Genomic DNA, 18,292 nt, shown 5'->3' with positions numbered 1-18,292 from the left:
GATGCAAGGGACATACCTCCAAATAATAGAAGTGATTTACAGCAAGCCCACAGTCAGAATCAACCTAAGCAGAGAGAAATTAAAAGCATTTTCACTAAAATCATGAACAGATAAGAATCACTGTTTCCATACCTATTCAATATAGTATTTGAAATTTTATCTAGAGAAATCACACAACTAAAGGAAATCAAGGAGATACAAATGAGAAATGAAGAAGTTAAAGAAGATGATATAATTTTACATATAAATAAACATAAAAATTCTACCAGGAAACTTCTACAGCTGAAAAATAGCTTCAGCAAAGTAGCAAGAACACAAAATTCTCACATGAAAGTCAGTAGTTTTCATATATACAAATGAAAAAGAGATTGAGAAATAAATCAGAGAAACAATCCTATTCACATTGTTTATGGAAACACAAATGACCCAGAACATCCCAAACAATCCTGAACAGTAAAAACATCACCACCTTGGTTTTATCATTTACTGCAGAAACTGTAGTAATAAAGACAGTGTATCCCTGACATATAGGCAGACACATTGATAGACTTGAGAACTTGGTCCATGAACTTACAGCTACCTGATGTTTGACAAAGAAGCCAAAATTATACACTGGAGAAAGCATCTTCAACAAATAATGTTGGTCAAATAGATGGTTGCAAGAAGAAGAATGCATATACATCTTTATCTCTCACCCAGCAGAAAACTCAACTTCAAATGGATGAAGGACCTCAACGTAAGGTCCAATATTCTAAATCTGATAGAGGAGAAAGCAGGAGATATTCTTGAACCTACAGTTATAGGTATTAGAAAAAGACTTTCTGAACAGGACCCAAGAGTCATTACGACCAACAATTGACAAACTGGACAATTGACAAACTGGACCACATGAATCTAAAAAGCTCCTGTATAACAAAGGACACTGACAGTCAAGCAAAATGATGACCTACAGAATGGGAAATAAATCTTTACCACCTATAAATCCAACAGATTATTATCTAGGACATACAAAGAACTCAAAAGACAACATCAAAAACCAAACAACCTAATGAAAAATGTGATAATGAACTAAACAGGCAGTAATAAAAAGATGGAATATAGATACCCGAGAAACAACTCCTTCAATATCCTTAATCATCAGAAAAATGCAAATTAAAATTTTTATCTTATCTTAGAATGTCTAAGATTTAAAATGAAAGAACACAACAAAGGCTGGCATGGGTGTGAGGGGTGGGGAACACTTGTTCTCTGCTGTCGGAGTGCAAACTGGTATATCTACTCTGAAAATCAGTGTGAACTAGACCTACCATACAATCCAGCTATACCATTCCTGGGCATATTCCCTATAGACTCTATATACTACAACAAGGATGCCTGCAAATGTGGTACATTACACAAAGGAACATTATGCAGATGTTAAAAAAATAATAAAAGTATGATATTTGCAGGTAAATTGAAGGAACTAGAAACGATATTTCTGAGTGAAGGAAGTAGCTCTGGGGCGGAGAGACAAATGCTACATGTCTTCTCTCATTTGTGGATTTGACTATTCAAATACGTGTTTCAATTGAAATACCCGAAGAAGTCAGAGAATTAGTAAGGGGCCATGGGATGTGAGACTTTCAAGAGAGAGAAGATAGGATGCAGTAGAACAAAGGGGTAAAAGGAATTATGGGATAGTAAGGTTTAAGTGGAGTGAAGAGTGGGAGGACAGGGTAGAGGAGAGAACAAGGGGAGAAGATTGTTAACACTAAAGAACTTCTGAAAAAGACCTATGGAAATCTATACCTATGAATTAGTTTATCTTTCATCCCTGGTTTCATTTTCTTTGTTTTCTTGCAGCAAATGGTGATTAACATACTGAGCCACAACTAGTCAAATGCAGAGCATAAGAGACTAGAATGTTCAGCCCCAAATCAAATGACTATATAAAGCTCTTCCTCTCCCGATAAGGCTCAGAGGTCATTGCATAAGTGTATGTGGAAAGATTGCAAGAGGTAGGGAGTGGTGGTTGACTACAAGTAAATGGTGTTTCCAAATACAAGAGGACAGTAGAACATGTGAACTCACAATGTTTGTGACAGCATGTATAATTCCTGCATACGCTCAAGTCAAACAAAATTCCAGCACAGAGAGGGGAGGCTTGTGGGAAGTCCCACTCATAAAGAGTTTTCAGTGTAGCTGGAGCCTCCAGCACACTCCTGTATGACCCATTCCTGTCTCTCTCCAAACACTGCCTGCTCAGAGTCTCCAAACAGAGGAAAGGCACCAAAAAGGCCAGTTCCACATACTTGGGGCTATTGCAGCTTCCTCCCCTGAAGTTGCCAAACCACCCAAGTCCCCATTTATAGTGCTCAGCTTTTGACCATACTGGGGCACAAACTCAGCTAATGGTAGATACATCATCAATTCTCATCTATAACCTATAAAGGCTCCATGTTTTCATTTGTGGGCCTGACTTCTTTGGCCTCAATCTCTGGGACTAGAAAACCTGACCAGGAGTTGCTTTGCTCAAATAAATATGTTGTTATACTTTTTCAATTTGGCTTGATCTGGCTTACTGCATTGGTGGAGAAACCTATGGGGGTGGGGAGTAGAAAACCCATTAATTAACGATTGATAACTTGTAGGCGAGACAGAGACAGTTTTTTAGGGGTGTGGCCCCTGGTAGGTCAGCATTTCTCCAATTGATGGCCCAAGGGTATAGCGCCAGCACCAACTGGACTTGATGGTTTTTAATAAAGAAAAGAAAACACAAAGTTGGCAGGGTATGAAAGAGGTCATGGATCGAGATGGAGTTAGTGAGAGAAGATGAACATAACCAAAACAAATTGTATAAAATTCCCAAAGAACTAATAAAAAAGTAAAATAATAAAGTTAAAAAAAAAAAACAGATGAAAAGGCATTGATGTTGTTGTGGCCACTCTGCCTCAGGCAACACCTCCCACTGCAGACAATCCTAATTACAACAATGGGTATGTGATAGTGTAGATGCAATGGTGAGACACAGAAGTTTCCTTGAATTTTAATAAAACATAATTAAATCAAGTTCAAAGTCAGTTTCGACTTAAAAATAAACCATTTTAATAACACAATACAGCCAGTGTTTTCTCACTGGGGAAACACTGATTTACTGAAAAGTAGAAAGGATATTGTCATCCATCAGAAAATAAAGTCACTCATAATCCCACAGTACAGATGTAAGTAAACAAGTAAGTGTTGCTTTCCAATCGGTGTATATATTAGTTAGGATAGCCTAACAGAAAGTCCACCTCTACACCTATAGTTACACAGCACAATAAAATGCTTTGTTTCTGTCTTCTGCCACAGTTGGTACTGGGAGGCAGGAGAATGAAAAGTCCCTCCTCTAAGCCTTCCTCTGGCCCCTCCCAAGGTTCCCCAGCATCTAGCACCTGAAAAGTCCATCTCAGGTTTTAAGCTCTATTCTCAGAGATAGATCTTTCCACTTTGCTCAGCCATTTGGGATTTGTGGCTGCACATAAATGCAAAGGAAGCTGGGAAATGCAGTGGTCCTAAGAAGAAAAGGGAGGAATTTTGATGGGGACAGAGCTTGAGCCTTTATATAAACATATGCAGATATAGGCAGGAATGTGAATATGGGTGTAGATATAGGTATGGATATGGGGGAAAGTGCCCAGTGGAGTCATGCAGTGCAAGTCATTCTGAGTGTGGATATGTGGCTTGGGCATGCATATACCTCCCGGTATAATTAATGGCAGGGATTTTTTTTTTTCTTCTTCTTCTTCTTTTCTTTTTCGGTTTTGTGTTTAGTTTGGTATAGGTTTTTTAGTTTTGTATTGTTTTGATCTTTCGAGACAGAGTTTCTCTGAGAAGTCCTAGCATCCTAGAACTCACTTTGTAGACTAGGCTGGCCTTGAACTCAGAGATCCACCTACATTTGCCTCCTGAGTGTTGGGATTAAAGGCATGCACCACCACCATCCAGCTGAATTTGGGGTTTGTTTGTTTGTTCTTTTTTTCATAAAAATTTTATCTAGATTCTGGGCTGGGGAGATAGCTCAGTTGATAAAGTATTTGCTTTGTAAGCACAAAAATCTGAGTTAAATTCCCAGAACTCACATAAAAAAGCTGGGTGTGATGGTACTCTTTTGTAATTCAGGCACTAGAAAGATGAAAACAAGTAGATCCCTGGGGCTCAATATCCAGGAATTAAATCTTAGCCTACTTAAGTCTCAGGTGATTGAGAGCCTCTGCCTCAAAAAAAAAAAAAAAAAAAAGAAATGGTGGACAATAACACCTGGCATGCCCTCTGATCACCACATGCACATACATGTACACATCAAAATGCTAGATTTCATTCTCTTTCTACAGGATTTACTCAGGTGCAGTATGTACATTGGTGGTCTGGGAAAGCTGGGGCTAAAGAATTGCATTAAACCTAGGACTTCAAAGCCAGCTTGGCATCTTACCAAGTGTATGTCTCAAAATAAGAAGCAAAAATTCTGCCTCATCTTTGTTTTTCATACTTCAATGCCAGAATAAAACTAATAAACAAAACTACAACACACATGGGCTAAGGAGATGGTTCAATGGGCAAAAGCACTTGCTGTGCAAATACGAAGTCCTGTGTTTGGATCCTCAGTAGACATGTAAAATGCAAGGCATGGCCATGTATACCTATAACTTCAGTGTTAGGGTGCTATATATAAAGAAGGACGTTGGAACTAGCTGGCCAGGCAGTCTGGTCAGAAAATGGCAAGCATCAAGTTCAGCAAGAGACCCTGTCTCAAGGGAACACAGTGTGGAAGGCGAACACACTTCATATCCTCTAGCCTTACACACTGGGTCAGGAGAGTAAAGATATTGCTAGACATTAGCAGAAGGTGCTTGGTAATTCATGACCATTCAAGGCTGCTTGAGGCCATGAGAACATTATACAGGCCATTCATTTCCACATAGAAATTCTTAATCTCCCATTCAAGTCCCAGCTGCATCCTCAGGAGTCCCAACTTCATATCCTTAGATCTCATCTCAACAGTCTTGCCTCCCCACAGCTAAGAGAAGGCAACCTTAAAAATGTTTTTGCAAGTCTCTCAGGGTATACCCTGTGGCAAGTCTTCAGAGTCACACTATGAAAAAGTTAAGACACTCTAATAGCAACCCATAACAACAGTCCATGATAAACACATGATAGACATAGTACTGGATTTTGTTATTTACTTCTTGTTTTCAATAATCTCAAAGGCAGCCTACAGAGAAATGAAGACTAATGCTATGAATTCCAGTTGCCTTTCTACGGGGTAACTAAGCCTCAATGGGCCTGACAGCTAGCCTAGAACATACGTAGTAGATATCTCCTGACAGCGGATCTAGACTGATAATAAGAAAACATGCAGTAGATGTTTCCTGATAGCCAGCCTGGGTCTTCCAGAGGGCCTTGACAACAGCAGCCAAGTCTGACAAGATATGATGTGGACCTATGAACAATAGCCACATCACCTCAGCAGATGCCAGCCCAGTGGCTCTCCTCCCCTGGGGCAGGGTTGGGGAGTATATAAGGCTTTCCCTTTCCTGGAATAAACTGAGCTTGTTGTTTCAACTTGTTCTCAAAGCTTGTGTCGTTAGTGTCTCACCTACTTTCCCTCACCCCAAGGGACAACCATCCTGCAATACCTTTCTATGGAGAACCTATTGAATGCCAAGTGGCCTTCCCAGTCATTGGTGAGGCTCTGGTACAGTTCTCCACATTCCTCCTTGTGAGTCTTCAGAACCTCCTACAGGATGTTGGCTTGCTTGTTCTTTCTGACCTTTATTCTCTCTTCATGGTTTCCTTCCTCTTATCCCTGACCCTGCAATACTCCTTGTCTGTGACTGCATTTTCAACCTTGGGCATCTCCTTATCATCTCATCTACTACTTCATTATCTTCTCACTTCCTTCTCCAAACTCCAGGTAACTGAAAAGCCTAAGATCAGTGAGTGTTTCCTTGTCACTACTTAATCTATATCTCCTCTCAGCATTCTGTCCATTCTCCTTCAAGACAGACAGTCACTTTGATACCCCAGCTAGTAGGCTCACCATGGTAAGCATGTGCAATAAAAGAACCCCCAGCAGAAGATCCCTAAGCACTCCTCTCATCACCATTGGGCCTAATGGTCATGATCACATATTTAGCCACGGGAGAAGCAAAATAAAGTCATCACTAAATTGCCCAGCCTAAAGATGCTTTACGCTTTTGTTCCAGACTTGGCAATGGTACCTAAAGACTTTATATGGGCCTCAACCATGTGGAAGCCTGTATTCACTAAGAAGGGTTTATAATGATGCTCCCCTTTTTAAATATATTAATTATGAGAATATGGAATTTTCTGCTTAAATTTCCCTTATTCTGGTTTTATAGTTAGCAAAAAAGTATCATTTTACAGTTTGTTCTCTGGTAATTCTATATACATATATAACACATTCTAATTACTCGCCCCCTACTTTCTCTTTTCTCCCTCCCATCCCTAGTAACTCCCCCTCTTCCCTATTAATCTTTTCCAAGATTGCTTTTGTTTTGCAACCCATTTAGTTTAATAAAAACAATCTATGTGACCGTTAGATTGGAACCATCCACTGGAGTCTAGTGAGGTCACCAGTGGGTACATAATTAAAGGCAGTACATCCTCTGAACCCTGAACTTATTAGTAGCAAATAGGTCAGCAGTGAGAGCTAGGGCCCCCTAAGACCTTAATCTAGTTATGCCCTACTATTGGCAAGCACATTACTGGGCAGACCCAATGCTATGACACTATGATTGCAATGGCTGTGTCTTGCTCAGGAGATGAAATTTTGAGGTGACAAAAGACCATGAACAAAAACAACTTAGGAAGGAAAAGGTTTATTTCCCCTTGTCATTGTTAAGTCTATCATCAGGACAGGAGCTCAAGGCAGCAACCTGAGGTCAGAGACTGATACAGATGTCATGGAGGAATGCTGCTTACTGGCTTGACCCTTGTGGCTCACTTATCTGCTTTCTTATAGAACTCACCTGGTGTGAGCTGTCCCTCCCATCAATCATCAATCAGGAAAATGTACCACAGGCTTACCCAGGGGCCAATCTGTTGGGAACATTTTTTTCAGTTGGTTTTCTCTTCCAAAAAATGACTCTAGCTCGTACCTAGTTGACATACCTATCTTCCAGATTCTTTCTGCCTATGTGCAGGATTCCCTGAGCCTTAGAGGGGATGGTGTAAATTTATCATTTAGAGCTTAGCACTGATTTGTCACTTATTCGTAGCACCTTTTTCAGCCATGAGTCTCAACATTTACCTACATTTATTGGAAAGAGGCATCTCCAATTAAAGCTGAGTAACATTTGTCTATGGCTGTAAACTTACAAAATATTTATAAAGCAGTCCGATGTTGTGTCCATTTGGCTAAATGACAGTATTGAGACCTTCCTTGCCATGCCAGGTTTACAGCACCAGGCATGGATTCCCTCCTATGGAGTAGGCTTCAAATCCAATCAGAGAATAGTTGGTTACCCTCCATACTAGTTGTGGCACTGTTGTACATCTTGCCTTATAGTTCATAGGATTCACAGTTGAGTTGGAATGTTGATGCCTTGTCTCCATCTTCAGCCTTTCTTTGGGCCACCTTTCACTTATGAGAGATTAACCAAAACTGAATCACAGGTACCAGCCTCTGTCACCTTCATGGCTGAGACATCTTTGTCTTAGGGTGGTATTCACTAAGTAACAGCTTGAGAGTCTTTGAAGAAAAACTATCTTCCTTTTTGAGGGACCATCTGGTGTACCATAAATGGACAAACTAAAGATTTTTGAGAGAAACAAAAGAACCCAAAGAAGATGGGGTGGCTTGAATAGGAATGGCCCCCATAGACTCATGTCCTTGAATGCCTGGCCCTTAGGTGGCACTATTAGAAAGTATGGCCTTGTCGGAGCAGCTATGTCCTTGTTAGAAGTATGTCACTGAAGGTGGGCATTGAGGTCATATATGCTCAAGCTATGCCTAGTACAGAGTCTTCACTTCTGCTGCCTGTGGATCAAGACATAGAACTCTCAGCTCTTTCTCCAGTACCATGTCTGCCTGCGCACTTCCATGCTTCCTGCCATGATGATAATGGACTAAACCTCTGAAACTCTAAGCCAGCTCCAATTAAATGTTTTTCTTTGTAAGAGTTGCTGTAATCATGGTGTCTCTTCACAGTGATAGAAGCCCTAAGACAGATGACAATGGCAAATATCAGTTCCCCCAAACTGGAATGCCCCCACAAACTAAAGAAAATAACAGCAAATAAATGAAAGATGAGAGTTTTCTTTCTGTGTAGGGGGCTGTTTTATATGTATACACATGTATTAGATATCATGCATGTAAAAACCAAAGGTTGAAATTCAGTGTCTTTCTCAGCCACACTCAGTCTTATCCTTTAAGACAGGGTTGTTGCTGAAGTTTCTTTTTCCAACTTGGTTGGTCCCACAGCCACTTTTGCCCCAAGTAAGCATACAGAGACTTATATTAATTAGGAAACTGTTGGCCGATGGCTAGGGCTTCTTACTGCTAGCTCTGACTTGATTATTAACCCATTTCTACTAATCTAAGTATTTCCACATGATCTTATCTTACTGGAAAACATCTGGCACGTCCTATCTTCCCTGTCTCTACATGGCATCCCCCGAAGCCTCTCTCTGCCTACCTTTCCCAAAATTCTCCTAGTCTCCTAGTCCCACTATCTTCCTGCCTCTATTGGCCAACCTGTTTTATTCATCAACCAATAAGAGAAACATATATACAGAAGGACATCCCCCACCACAGGGTCTCTCACTGAACCTAACACTCACAAACTGGATGACAACTGAGATCCAGGAACCCACCTGTCTCTGCACTCACCCATGTGCTAGAGTTACAGATGCTTGTGACCCTGCCTTAAGGTGCCAGAAATCCAAACCCAGGTCCTCATCCTTACACAGCAGGCACTTTATCAACTAACTGAGCTGTTTCCCTCAGCCTCCTCTCTTGTGTTTGACAAACAACCCATCAACAAAAAGTATTAGTTTAGGATTGTCTCACATCTTGTAAGTCAACAAGGGACAAAAATCTGTGTTATACATTCCCACGGTTGGTTTTAATTGTTAGGCAAGAGTAAAAAGTAGCCATGCTGTATGAATTACAACACCTGAGCTAAAGATTAGAAGGTGATAGGAGATGGGTTTCATAAGACATTAGTCTGCTCACTAGAAAAATGTTGGCTCTGGTCAGAATTGAAGAAGCTTTCAGTAGCATGTAGGACCAACAAATATAGCTCATTTACTAATGCTAGTTGTGGTGAAATTTCTAACAATCTAGCTGCCACCCTGACTACTTTTAGGTAACAGCATGTGCTTTAGTCACTGGTCCAATTATAGATTAGAATAAGCAATGCCTCCTACATCTCTGAGTTCCTGAGGAAGAACTGGCATTTATAAAAGGGGGTGAAAGGTTGAGTGTAACCTGACAGTCCCGAGGCTGTGTACTGTTTTGGAGTAAGTTTTAGATGACCAAAGGCCTGCTTATAGTATCCTTTCAGGAGAAAGGCTGTTGCAAGACCTATAAGATTCTGAGAGTCTAAAAGAAAATTCAAGTAATTGCCTTTTAAGAATGGAAATAGAGAAATTGTAAATGATTGTTTTCTTTCTGTTTAAAGAGCAATCACTCCCACAGTCAGATCTTATCCCGAATATTCTCTGGCAACTTGTAGATTTTCCATAAAGTTCTTGTAGGCTTTACAAGCTGAGAGCTGTAAACAGTAATTCTAATCTAAGTCTAAATCAGGAGATCAGAGAAGTCCACCTACATATTGAACAAGAACAGGATTCCTAGGGACTTGTGCCTTGGCCACATCCTAGTGTGGGAAAAACAGACAGAACTAATAAACTTCTTTGCCATCATAGGTAAAGACAAGCATGATGTTGACTTTCCAAGACACTGACTGTCTCAACTGAAGGAAGCTAGGTGAAGGTGTACCGCTGGGAACCACTTGAACTGTGGGTATGCTAGAAAAGGAAGAATTACAACGGAGAACTACTAGTATCTTTGTTATTGTCTTCTTACTTCACAAATGTCTTTAATTGCCAACTTCATCCACTGATTGACTGATTTGGTTTTCCTTTTAGGATTGGAATATTACATGATTTAGAGCAAAATTGAAAGTTCTTGTTTAATTATGCTCATTACAGCTGGCAAGAGTCTTTGAATAGCCCTAGTTTAAACACACAATGGAATAATTTATAAAACCTTACCTTGGAATGAGGTCACACAGAATAAACACTCCATATTTGGACTTCTTAATTTTAAAACTTTGAGAGATTCATACACAAGTACTATATTGCATCATCTCCGATCATTCCTACCCTACCCAACTCCTCCTGTGTCCCTCTCATCCCCTTTTGATTTTGAATTCATATATTGTCATTGTTAATTATGTTATATATGTTATGTATTATATATATGTATATATATAATATTATAATTTAGGGAGAAATTTCACAAACTCCATCTGGATTTTATAATTTTTATAATTTTGGTGTTTTTAACTTTTAATTTTCCCTGTCAGTTCAGGAATAAGGTCACCAAGCCAACTTCTGTCTGTGATAGGCAAAGGAAATGGGGCTCAGGATAGATGAGAAATTCTGAATTTCTCTTTCTCTTTACCTGACCTCTTTAGGCCTGGCAGTAGCCCCTCATCAGAAGACATATTATAAAAGACTGAAAACTATCCAAGTGGCAAATGGTACATTTAGACTTAGAAGAATTTTGGACCTGATTTTAACCTACCAGTCACCACAGAAACATCTTTGTTGATATATGATGATTGGGCTTAAACCAATACAGTAATACTGTAGATTCCCCATCAATCTTAATCTTCTTTATTTAAATGTGTGGTGAGAAGCAGTTTAACAGAGAACCCATCAGAGCAACAATATTGATCCTCTTCCTGGCAATCATATCAGATGGGGGCTTTTCCAGTGAGAAACCATCTGTACCAGAGTAATTAGACACAATACCAAGAGATCAGCCCTAAAATGTGTCTACAGATGAGCAACACTAAATGAAATGGACTCAGAAGGTAGTATTTATGTATGTATTCACTTAAACACATACATACATATAAATGTATGCTTGTGTGTATATGTATGTAATAGAGACCAGGATTGATTAGGGGAGACAACCTGAAAATCTTGGTTATAAACATAAAGAAATAGGCCCAGAAAATCTACAATGCAGATGACATACACGCTGATTCCTTGACATGGGAACAGCTCTGAGACTGGATGAGACAAGATAAATCTTGTTGGTTACAGAGTTCTCATGACATTATAACATGCCATCCTTTCTTATAGCATAAATAGAAATTTAGTTATACAGTCCAAAAAAAAAAAACTTATAAAGTTGGCAGATGTCTATTACTTGCTCAAACATAAAACAAAAAAAAAAATCATCTTAGGCTGGCTTGTGTACAATGCACACTCCATATTTGTGTTAATCAGATATGTGTGTTACTTTTAAAATCTTATGTGTTTTCAGAGCAAGGGGACCAGACACCAATAAAAATGGGTGACCCAGGTGATCCAGCCTCTCAGAGTGTCTCTGTTGCAGTTTCCTCAGAGTTCTGCATTCAGATCAGCTTCAAGGCTCCTGGCTGAGATGGTCCAGCCTCACAGATCATTCTAGCCAGGACTTCAGATAAGCCTTGTGCTTTCTCATTACACAGAGACTGAACAACAAATGTCATAGCTAGTTTTCCTAGTGCTTGACCATTATTTCAACTTTCCCAGGGTCCTCTGGGGATGCTGTCACCCCCAGGCAACAGGAAGCAGTCTAGAGAACACATCAATCACACCCCAAGAAGTGGAGTGGGTAGTTTTTGGCATTTGGTGAATTGTGAATGTTTGTCATCATTTAGTAGGGATATAGGAAAATTGAATAAAAAGACAACTATCTCAAATATTTTATATTGGTATGGATTTTTGTATATTGATACAAATTTAAGGTTATTTTTGTTATACTGTATGTATGTTTCTACTCTTGTTTAAGGTATTGTACTTATGCAGCTCATTTAAAAATTTAATAAAGTTCTAATCTTTGAATGCTATCATTACAAACTGTTTAGGAGAATTAAAAAAATGCAAGCTAGTAGTCATCTATAACATCAAACTTGTAGTAGTGTTAAGTATGTTTCTAAACATAATTTTAAGCCTTCAAATGCTTTAGAGACCTACAGAATATGGCATTTAAGACATTTAATAACCAGGGGAGCTAGAGAGACACAGGAAGTAATAGGGTGGGGTTTGGAGCCGCACAGCTTTTTGTGGTTTGGCAAAGTGGGAAGCATAAACCTTCCACAGATGCCAACAAGGAGAGAGGGTTATCTAGTTGCTACTCAGCCTCTCTGAACACACAGGTTTTCAATCCAGCCTTTGAATCTCAAGTCTTACTCATAATTAAAATGGCAGAGATTCAGTTAATGCTACCTTTAAGAGGCAGCAACAGGGCTGGTGTCTAGGGGGAGCAAAATTCTCACCAGGCTGCAACCTGAGCCACCAGGCCACTGCTAGATAAGCAGAATAGTATATGTGGAGTTGCAATTGCTGGCTGAGATAGCAGTAGATTAAGGTGTGGCCACCGTGTTGAAGTTAAAACAACAGAATCCAACTGGTCCATGCAGAGAGCAACAGGAAGCCGAAGTCAGCAAAGACAAACAATGACTTAAAAAACAAAAAGCAAACAGAGATGTGATGATTTTTTCAAAGCTCTTAAAGTTGGATTCAGAAATAAGTCTATGTTAGGACCTTAGACAAGTTGCTTGAGCTCTAGGTAAAGCTTAGTTATATTTACCTATTTTTAAGGTGGTTAGAGGATTGACTTAATCTATTTAAAGTGCATTGGGCATTGCAAAATTACACATAATATTCTGAGCACCTTATGCAATGAGGGCTTGAGAAGAATTCTCACCTGGGGCTACTTGAGTTTACCAACTGGTGGGAGGGAGGGTTGGGTGGAAGACAGAATAAAACTCTGTTCTCTGCCACCTACTGGCAGGAAAGAGTTTGACAGCTGTTTAAGCATGTTTCACCACACAGTTGAAAGGATGCCTCTGGCGAGGGACCATGAGACCTGGAAATGTGGGCTCATCTTCTCTGGCCTGATTATGCTCTTTGCTTGAAATAGCTGCTCTCAACTTAGGATCTAAAACGAGAGAGAGAGAAAAAAAGACAGCACAGTAGCAGAACAAGACAAGACTCCTCCACCTACTTGGCATTGGCACAGACTCCTGCCGTGGGTATGGCTGCCAGCTTGTAAATAAAACCAAGGTGAAAGGGGAGTCTGTACCTGGGCAGTCACCTGCTTTATCTTTGCTTGAGGGGCAGACCCTGCTGGATTCAAGCCGCCATTAAAAACCATACTCAAAAAAATGGGTGAACTGTAAGATTGCAGAGACTGGAGATCCCGAAGAGCTAGAACTTAGAATGGATTTCTGAAGTTGGAAGTTCACAGAGTTGACTGACAGAGAGGCTAATTCAAGGCAGCCACAGTCCAAGGCACACAAGCAATCTGGAAAAACGTCCCTTGACATGTGGGAATTTAGGGTAGAATGAAAAACAGACCATCTATACTATCTGCAAAATGTGGCATAGCCTTCTCCACTGTGCCTCATCGAATACACACAGTAGTGCAGAGTTGTGCCTCCAGGTGCCAACAACACTAAGTTCCCAGAGGAAGAAGTACCAGAGCAGTGTCCTCACGTTGGGCCAGAAGAGTACAATATTCACAGCCTGTTCCCAGTATAAGCACCCTGTGAGTAAAGTCTGGTGGGTGATGTGCCCCCCCAACTCACAGAGTCACCCAACCATCAAGTTTCAGTCTACAATGCTGCAAGGAAACCCATGCAACACTCATTCAAGCACACCAGCTCTTCAATCACAAGTATTAATGTAAATTTGAGTCTTCCCTATCGTTTGATGGAAGGGAGCCATACAAAAGGGAAGGAACATTATAAATGGAATCATTGATTTTGAAAAGTATTTAGAGTACAAAGTCTGGATTTGTTTTAACCAATGGGAATTGGTGCATTCAAAAATATCTTGCTATGAAAAGGAAACAACAAATGACAAATCAAAAGTCATTTAAGTGCAACAGCTTTCTGAGTTTAAAATTCAGTGTAAAAGTGGTTGTGGAAGCCTATAATCCTAGCACTTGAAAGGCTGAAACTGTGAGTTCCAGGCTAGTCTGGTTTACATAGTGTCTTAGTTAGGGTTTCTATTAATATGACGAAACACCACTACCAAAAGACAAGTTGGGGTGGAAGGGGTTTATATGGCTCACACTTCCAGATCGTAGTTCATCATTGCAGGAAGTCAGAAAACTCAAACAGGGTTGGATCCTGGAGACAGGAGCTGATGCAGAGGCCATGGATGGGTGCTGCTTACTAGCTTGCTTTCATGGCTTGCTCAGTCTGCTTTCTGTACTACCAGCCCAGGGATGGCACCACCCACCATGAACTGGGCCCTCCCTCATTGATCTCTAATTTCCTCAGCTGAGGCTCCTCCCTCTCTGATGACTCTAGATTGTTTGAGTTGACACACAAAACCAGCCAGTACAACTGACCACTTGTCAACACACAAATAGATCACTGTTAAGCCAAAACCCTTCCTTTATTATTCATCCCTAAGATGAATAATACACACACACAAGACAAAAACAAAACAAACAAACAAACAAAACGAAAAAACATAACTTTAAAAGTACCACAGTCACTAGGTGATGGTGGCACATGCTTTTAATCCCAGCACTCAGGAGGCAGAGACAGACAGATCTATGTGAGTTCCAGGCCAGCCTGAGTCTACAGAGCTAGTTCCAGGACAGGATCCAAAGCAATACAGAGAAACCCTGTCTTGAAAAACAAAAACAAAACAAAAGTACCACAGTCTTTACAAATAAAACATATAAAAATTTCAGTTCCTTTAAAATAGTCAATCTATTTTAAAATCCGGTCTTTGAAAGTTCAGTCTCACACTGTAGACTCCAGTTAAAGTTAAATACTTCTTTACTTCAAGAGGGTGAAAAAAAAAAAAAAGTCAGGGCACAGCCACAAACAAATCAAAGCAAAACCAAATTCCAGCCATCCTTTGCCTGGGCTCCACTCACGATTTTCTGAACTCCTCCAAGGGCTTGGTCATTCCTCCAGCTCTGCCCTCTGCAGCACACACTGCTGTCTTCTAGGCTCCAGCTGGCGCCACTCCACTGCTGCTGCTGCTGCTCTTGGTGGTCATCCTAGGGCACTGGCGTCTACGAAACATGAGGATCTTCTGCTGCAACTGGGCTGCATTTTCACCAATAGCCTTTCACAGGCTCTCTTCATGGTGCCAAGCCTCAACTTCTTTGCATGACCTCTACAGTCCTGGGTTTTCAACTGCTACTGAGGCTGCACCTTCACCAATGGCCGGCCTCTCCTGCTCTCCATGCTACCTTCATGCCTTCAAAACCAATACCACCTGGGTGACTCTTAGGCATTACCAAGTCCGGTTGCCAGCATGAGGTACCACCTCGGTCACCTCTGGAACACAGCTACTCTGTGCTCTTAGGAAACACTTCCAAGAAGATTTCATCTCAGTGATGCTAGTCCCTTCTTAATCACCACTAATTTCTTATCAAGCTAACTGGCCTTAATTGTCCAGTAGTGCAAAGGTTTCACTTTAATAGTGCTGGTATCTTATTAATCACAGCTGATTCTTCAGCTCCACCTAACCAGAACCACAAACCCTTAAATCAAAATAAGTGGCCCCAAAAGAGTCTTTAAACGTCCCTCTGAACCTTCACAAACCAGGCCTCCATCCCCTGCACTGCTCTCAACACTATCTCCCAAGTTCCCACAGAGCTCTTAAGGCTCAATATCTTTTCTAGCCCTAAGTTCCAAACTCCTTCCACAATCCTCACGAAAACTTGTTCAGGTCTGTCACAGCAATACCCACTATTCTGGTACCAATTTGTCTTAGTTAGGGTATTTATTTCTGCAATTAAACACATGACCAAAAAGCAAGACGGGGAGAAATGGGTTTATTTGATTTACATTTCCAGATCATAATCCATCATTGTAGGAAATAAGGACAAGAGAGCTGGAACCTGGAGACAAGCTGATGCAGAAGACATGAAGGGAGGGCTGTTCCTTACTGGCTTGCTTGAAGATCTGAAGATCATTTGACATCAGACATGGAGCTGCAGAGTTTGGAGTTTGCCCAGCTGGTTTTTAGTCTTGCTTTGGCCCAGTATTTACTTACTATTCTGTCTCTCCTCCACTTTGGAATGGGAGGAAATGCAAATCCCGTCCCATTATATGTTGGAAATATGTGATCTCCTTTTTCCATTTTGATTTTACAAGGGTTACAATTAAAAGATTGTGTGAATCTCAAAAGAGACTTGGAACGCTAGCCTTTTAAATAAGTTTGAGATAGTTACAGACTATGGGGACTTTGGAAGTTGAATTGAATGCATTTCTGAATTATGCTATGGTTACAAACTTATGGAGGCCAGGGAGTGGAATGTGGTAGTTTGAAAGAAAAATGGCTCCCAAAAGGAGTGGCACTATTAGGAGATGTGGCCTTAGTTGAAGTAGGTGTGGTCTTGTTGGAGCAAGTGGTTGACTAGGGGGTAGGCTTTGAGGTCTCAGAAGCTCTCCAGTTCACTTCCTGATGCCAGTGGATCAAGAGGTAGAACTCTCAACTCCTTCTCCAGCATCTTGTCTGCTTGCATGTTGCCATATTTACCACCATGGTAAACTAAACCTTTGAACTGTAAGACAGCCCCAATTAAATGTTTTTGTTTATAACAGTTGCCACGTACCTGGCAGTGGTGGTGCATGCCTTTAATCCCAGCATTCAGGAGGCAGAGGATCTTTGTGAGTTTGAGGCTAGCCTGGTCTACAGAGTGAGTTCCAGGACAGCCAGGGATACACAGAGGTACACCCTTGTCTTGGAGAAAGAGAGAGAGAGAGAGAGAGAGAGAGAGAGAGAGAGAGAGAGAGTTGCCATGGCCATAGTGTCTCTTCACAATAATAAAACCCTAATATTTGTTCTTAATTGGATTCATTGAAGAATGAAGACATACCATGAATGTGGACACCACCATTTCATAGCCTGGGCCTGTCTTGAACCAAAAGAGAAATGGATTTGAATACTAGCACATATGCACCTTGACTATCATGGGACTTGCTTCAAGTTTCTGCCACCTTAATTTCCACACAGTGCCGCACTGTTATCTAGGATTGTGAACCCATTAAACCCTTTCTCCCCTGAGTTACCTTTGTCAGGGTGTTTTATTTATTACAGCAACAGGGCACTAAAATAGGATACTGGGTGCATACACACACACACACACACACACACACACTCTCTCTCTCTCTCTCTCTCTCTCTCTCTCTCTCTCTCTCTCTCTCACACACACACACACACACACACACACACACACACACACACACACCTGGCCTTGGCTTTCACCATCCCTGAGAGTTTCAGTCTTCTCCCATATCTCTTTGTGGAAATACAAGTGTCTTTCAAATTAATTTATACCAGATCATTCATTTTAAAAGAGAGTGGAAAAAAAGGCTTCCAAGTGGTCCCTAGTTTCTGTCACAGAAAGGTAAATACTGTCTCATTAAATATTACTACTGCTGTAGTAAAAGCACCACAACCAAGGCAACTTGGGGAGGAGAGGGCTTATTTGACTTACACTTCCACATTGCTGTTCATCACTAAAGAAGTCGGGACAGGAACTCAAGCAGGGCAGGAATCTAACAGCAGGAGTTGATGCACAGGCCATGGAGTGTTGCTTCTTAGCACCTTGCTCCTAATGGTTTGCCAATAGCCCAATCTTAGGGAGACATTTTCTCCATTGGTGTTCCCTCCTCTCAGATTACACTAGCCTGTTTCTACTTGACATAAAATATATCACTCTCTTTGTCTTTGGAAGACCACATATCTAGACTCTGATTTCTGGCACCATTTAGTGATTGTTCTCTCTCACCTTGGCTGGAAATCAGGTGGCCTTTTCTCCTTATGCTCCCCATTCCTGTTTAAATTTGATCCATTCTTCAAGGATTTGTGCAAGCTTATGTATTCACCTCTCTTGACTTTACTACATCTAAATATCTCCTTTTATACATGAAAGTAATTCCTAATGAGAAAGGAGAAAAGAACCAAGTCTTAAAAACTTTCCCAAACTCATTTCCACACCCTGAAACTGTGGTAGCTGTCCCAGTGCAGGAATACATCAAGCCCC

Source organism: Phodopus roborovskii, unplaced genomic scaffold (assembly GCF_943737965.1).
Source record: "Phodopus roborovskii unplaced genomic scaffold, PHOROB, whole genome shotgun sequence".
Lineage (NCBI taxonomy): Eukaryota > Metazoa > Chordata > Mammalia > Rodentia > Cricetidae > Phodopus > Phodopus roborovskii.
Note: the sequence above shows the minus strand (reverse complement) of the source record.